The sequence below is a fragment of the Castanea sativa genome, chromosome 5 (genome assembly GCF_040712315.1).
Source record: "Castanea sativa cultivar Marrone di Chiusa Pesio chromosome 5, ASM4071231v1".
Classification (NCBI taxonomy): Eukaryota; Viridiplantae; Streptophyta; class Magnoliopsida; order Fagales; family Fagaceae; genus Castanea; species Castanea sativa.
Window position 1 is genome coordinate 63,716,904 of NC_134017.1, and position 6,000 is coordinate 63,722,903.

A 6,000-nucleotide genomic window follows, 5' to 3' on the forward strand; every position below is an offset into this window, starting at 1 on the left:
TTCCCAAAGTAGAAGGTCCGAAGACCCGGCATAACTAAAGTTCTGTTTAACAAATAACAAGACATCAATTTCCACAAGGTTTATGGTCCAAGGACTGCACTTAACCAAGTTTCTGTTTGATTCTTAAAAATTATAACTTCAAATGTTAATTTTCCCAAAGTAGGAGGTCCGAAGACCCGGCATAACTAAGGTTCTGTTTAACAAATGACAAGACATCAATTTCCACAAGGTTTATGGTCCGAGGACTGCACTTAACCAAGTTTCTGTTTGATTCTTAAAAATGATAACTTCAAAAATCAGAGCTACTCATAACTTTGAAATATGAATTGAAAAAAGCTCATTTTCATTAATAATAATACCTTCTAAGATTATTTACATTCCATGGACATGGTACAATTCGTTCGTCTAGGTCAACTAACCTATACGACCCTATGCCTGCTATTAAAACAATGCGATAGGGGCCTTCCCAGTTAGGTCCTAGCTTACCCCAAGCTGGGTTCTTAGAAGTGCCTACAACTTTCCTTAATACAAGATCACCAGGCGCAAGTGGCCTTAGCTTCACGTGGGCATCATATCCTTGTTTTAGCTTCTGCTGATAATAAGCCATTTGGACAATAGCTGCCTCACGCCGTTCCTCAAGTAAATCAAGATCTCTTTCTAGAAGTTCCTTGTTATTCTCTGGGCTAAAAGAACTTGTCTTTAGAGTAGGAAAACCAGATTCCAATGGTATTACCGCCTCGGCTCCATAAGTCATAGAGAATGGCGTTTCTCCAATGGACCTGCGCGGAGTGGTCCGATACGTCCACAGGACATGAGGGAGCTCTTCTACCCATCTGCCTTTCGCATCATCCAACCTCTTCTTGAGCCCGTTGACTATAACCTTGTTAATGGCCTCGGCCTGCCCATTCCCTCGAGGATAAGCTGGGGTAGAATATCTATTTGTGATACCCATGTCACCACAATATTGCCGAAAGGCGTTGCTGTCAAATTGAACGCCATTGTCTGAGACGAGTGTATGCGGTATACCAAATCTAGTAACAATATTTTTCTATATAAACTTCTTAGAATCAACATCTCGGATATTGGCTAAGGGCTCAGCTTCAACCCATTTAGTGAAGTAGTCTGTTCCCACGAGCAGCCATCTTTTGTTGCCAGCAGCTCTCGGAAATGGCCCTACAATGTCCAGGCCCCATTGTGCAAAAGGCCAAGGGCTGGAGAGAGGGTTAAGAACCCCTCCAGGTTGGTGGATATTAAGGGCGAATCTCTGACATTGATCACATTTTCTGGCATAGTCCTGAGCCTCCCTCTGCATATTGGGCCACCAATAACCCTGAGTTAGGGCTCTATGGGCTAAGGACCTTCCCCCAGTATGACTCCCACAAATTCCCTCATGCAATTCCTCCAGTAATGATTCTGTTGATTCAGGGTGTACACACAACAAATACGGTCCTGAAAAGGATCGTTTGTATAGCTTCTGGTCCTCGAACAACCAGAAACGCGGCGCCTTTCGACGTACCTTTTCTGCTTCAACCTTGTCTTCGGGAAGGATGTCATTTTTAAGAAAAGATATGATCGAATCCATCCAACAAGGACCAGGCCTTATTAGATGGATGCGAGGTGCGTTAGCAGTTACAAGAGAAGGTTCTACCAGATCCTCAACGAGAATAACCCTTGGTAGACCTTGAGCCGAGGATGTTGCCAACGTAGCCAAAGAATCTGCATGAGTGTTTCCATTCCTAGAGACATGAGCTAAGGCAAAGGAGTCGAATTCAGCCTGCTGACGCTTGACCTGGGCCAAATACTCCTGCATTCTGGGGTCTCTAGCCTCCATGGTCCCCATGACTTGGCCGACCACTAACTAAGAGTCCGAGAACACATGGATTTCCTTGCCACCCATCTTATGTACCATTTGCATGCCTACCAAGACTGCTTCATACTCGGCCTCATTATTAGTAGCCGAGAAGGCCAATCTCACAGATTTTTCAAAGACAATTCCATCAGGGGACATTAGAACAAGTCCAACACCAGACCCTTTTTGATTAGCAGCCCCATCTACATAAACTCTCCAAGCCGAGGGCGATATGGCTGTTATCACACCAACTGATTTTTCACCCATGTGTGCTTCTTTTGAAGTTTCTTCTAACAATGGTTCAGTAAACTCTGCCACCAAATCAGCGAGGACCTGTCCCTTTACTGAAGTACGAGGCTTGTATTTAACATCAAAGGCTCCCAAAATAGTTCCCCATTTTGCCACCCTGCCAGAATAATCAACACTACGTAACACAGCCCTGAGAGGCAACTGGGTCAAAACAACCACAGTATGAGATTGGAAATAATGAGGAAGTTTGCGCGTGGCGTGGACTACAGCCAGAAGCTCTTTTTCCAAGGGCAGATAGCGCACCTCGGCCTCATTCAAGGATTTACTAACGTAGTAGATCGGTCTCTGCACTCCATTTTCATTCCTTATAAGGACTAGGCTCACCGCGTGAATAGCCACGGCCAGATAAGCGAATAAAACCTCGTCCACCTCAGGGCGAGATAAAATGGGTGGGCGAGAAAGATATTGCTTAAGCTGTTGGAAGGCTAATTCGCAGTCCTCGGTCCATTGAAACCCTTTCCACTTGTACAACAACTGAAAGAAAGGACGGCACCGGTCAGCTGACCGAGAAATAAATCTATTTAACGCAGCAATCATTCCGGTCAATTTCTGAATCTCTTTTGGGTTCCGAGGCGGCTGCAAATTCTGAATAGCCTTAACCTGTACTGGGTTTACCTCTATGCCCCTATGAGTGATCATATATCCCAAGAACTTTCCAGATCCCACGCCAAAAGAACACTTGGAAGCGTTAAGGCGCAACTTATACTTCCTTAGCATCTGGAAGGTGTCGGCCAAATCTGTCATGTGCGAAGGTACTGTCTTACTCTTCACCACCATATCATCCACGTATACTTCTATGGTTTTCCCCAATTGCTGTTCAAACATTCGGGTCATCATTCTTTGGTAAGTAGCCCCAGCATTTTTTAACCCAAATGGCATGACCTTATAATGATAGTTCCCAGTTGGAGTAATGAAAGCAGTCTTCTCCTGATCTTCTAACGCCAAGGGAATTTGGTGGTAACCCTAGAAGGCGTCCAAAAAACTCATCCGAGGATGTCCAACAGTAGCATCTACCAACTGATCAATCCGTGGCATTGGGAACGAATCTTTAGGACAGGCCTTGTTCAGATCTGTAAAGTCCACACATACTCGCCACTTGCCGTTCTTTTTCTTAACAACAACAGTATGAGCCAACCATTCAGGGTAGAAAACTTCTTTGATAGCCCCCGCCCTTTTTAATTTAAGAACCTCTTCCTTCACAGCCTCAGAATGTTCTCGAGAAGATCGCCGAGGTGGCTGCCTCTTCGGAACAATGGCAGGATTGACGTTCAAACGATGACAAATGAAGTTCGGATCTACGCCTGGAGCCTCATAGGGGTCCCACACAAAGACATCTAAATTATCCTTCAGAAATTTCAACAACTCCATCTTCTCTTGGTGTGGCAAACGTATGCCAACTTGGAAGAACCTCTCTGGATCATCCGTTATTACAAATTTCTCTAACTCCTCACAAACAGCCTCATCTTCGGTCATCGCTCCAGGTGCCTCCGGAGCTGTTAATTGCTATGACTCCTGGATGGGCAAGGTTGATGACTCAATTTCTGACTGACGAAGCACTGCAGCCGATATGCATTGCCTAGCCACTAACTGGCTGCCGAAGATTTCCTCAACATGCTCCCCCGAGGGGAATTTCACCTTGACATGTAAGGTAGAAGAGACAGCTCCCAAAGCGTGCAGCCATGGCCTGGCGAGGATGGCTGTATATGGAGAGTACGCGTCAACCACAATGAAATCTACCTCAACCGTTTCTGTGCCGGATTGAACGGGTAAACGGATCTGTCCCTTCGGCACAACGGCCCTTCCTTCGAAGCTTATAAGTGGGGAATCGTAAGGAGTTAGATCTTCCAACTCCAACCTCAGCCCTTTAAATAGATCAGGGTACATGATATCTGCACCGCTGCCCTGATCTATCATCACCCTTCTCACATCATAATTCCCTATCCTGAGGGTAACTACAAGAGCATCGTCATGGGGCTGGATAGTCCCTACTTTATCCTCCTCGGAAAAACCCAAGACAGGTAAAGTGCTCCTTAATCTCTTCGGCCTACTACCCACATCCTCGGCCTGCGGATGGGAAACCGCCATAACCCTAGTGGGACCTGAGCCGGTCCTACTGTGTGCGGCGAAGATAACATTAATTGTTCCCAATGCCGGCCGAGATGAACTGTTCCTCCGGTTGTTTGAACCAACTTGACCGACTGCCCGGTGGCCGACACAAGTGCCGCTTTAACTTTCCCTCACCGACGAGCTGCTCTAGATGGTTCCACGGGTCCGACGGTTCTCGCAGTGTGGCCCACATCCCGATGGTACCGACGAAAAGGTTTTGATTTCTTCTCGCAGGGTCCCCTGCCATCTTGCCGGGCCATCTGAAGAAGGGCTCTTTACGAACTTTTTCTAATAACCGATGCACTGGTTCTCGGAACACAGTATTTACAGCCTGAGGTGCTGCCGAGCCGGATTGTCCAAAGTAATCCCTCCTCGACTTATTGTTATGATATCTGTCCGACCTGAAATCCCTTCTCTCCTGCGGGATAACCTTCTCCTTTCCTTTCCCCTGCTGCTGGTCTTCCTCTACCCTTTTATATTCATCAATACGATCCATAAGACGGCGTACGCTGCGGACGGGCTTTTTCGTCAAAGACTTTCTTAGGTCATGATCTGTAGGAAGACCCACCTTAAAGGTATTAAGCGCCACCTCATCAAAGTCGCCGTTTATTTCATTAAACATCTCCCAGTATCGGTCAGAGTATGCTTTCAGTGTCTCCCCTTCCTTCATGACCATGGATAGCAACGAGTCCAATGGCCGAGGGACTCTACTACACGTAATGAACCGTGAAGCAAATGCCCTAGTTAGCTCCCCAAAGGAGCCTACAGATCCTGATTTGAGGCCGTTAAACCATCTCATAGCCACAGGTCCCAAGCTGGAGGGGAAAACTTTACACATCAGAGTCTCGTTGTGAGAGTGCACTGCCATCCTTTGGTTGAAGTGACTCACGTGCTCCACCGGATCAGTCCGGCCATTATAGATGGTAAAGGTGGGCTGGGTGAACCTCCTGGGAAGCCTCCCCCTCTCAATCCTCCGTGAAAACGGAGATTTAGAGAGTTGGTGCAACGCCCTACTCATGGTATCGTTACCCAAGCCCCTAGAACGAAGCTTCTTACGCCTGTGGGTTGACTGGTCGTCCTCCTCACCAGAGGATGTTGCGCTGGTGGGGGAACATGACCTTGAACTGTACCCAAGTCCCCTATCCTTCTCTGAGGAAGAACTAGACGAGGACGGGGAAACCTTACGTTTAGCACGGCGTAACTTCCTCTTCAAACAATTGATTTCCTTCTGCATGGATTTAGAACCCTCATCGTGGGCAATGCTACCCCCTCCATGAGTATGGCTAGCCCCTGGGTATTCTGTATGGACGCTTCCCTCACGATCCTTACGATGTTCAAGACGTTCGAAATGATCTTCCGGTTGTGATCCTTGTGACTCTGCATGGTCAGAGCCTAAGCCTGCCATAATATCCCTACCTCTTCTAGACTAGATTCCCACAGACGGCGCCAATTGTAAGTGCACAATTGCACCTGGACCCAAGAGCAGTTATGGGCTCAGGCCCAATGAGCCTTAAACAATACGAATTTGTAGAGTGTGGGTTTAAACCTAGGTTAGAAGTGTGTGGGGATTAAATGACAAACTAAAGATTGCCAGTACTTGGAAACAACAAGGAATAATGTAAGTAGGCCTCCTCGGATGTAAGCCGAGAGCTGTTCTTATATTATATCTCTCTCTTTGTCTTTTTTCTTTTTAGGTTACAAAAAGTTCCGTCCCCTTTCTGTTCTCTGTCTCTCCT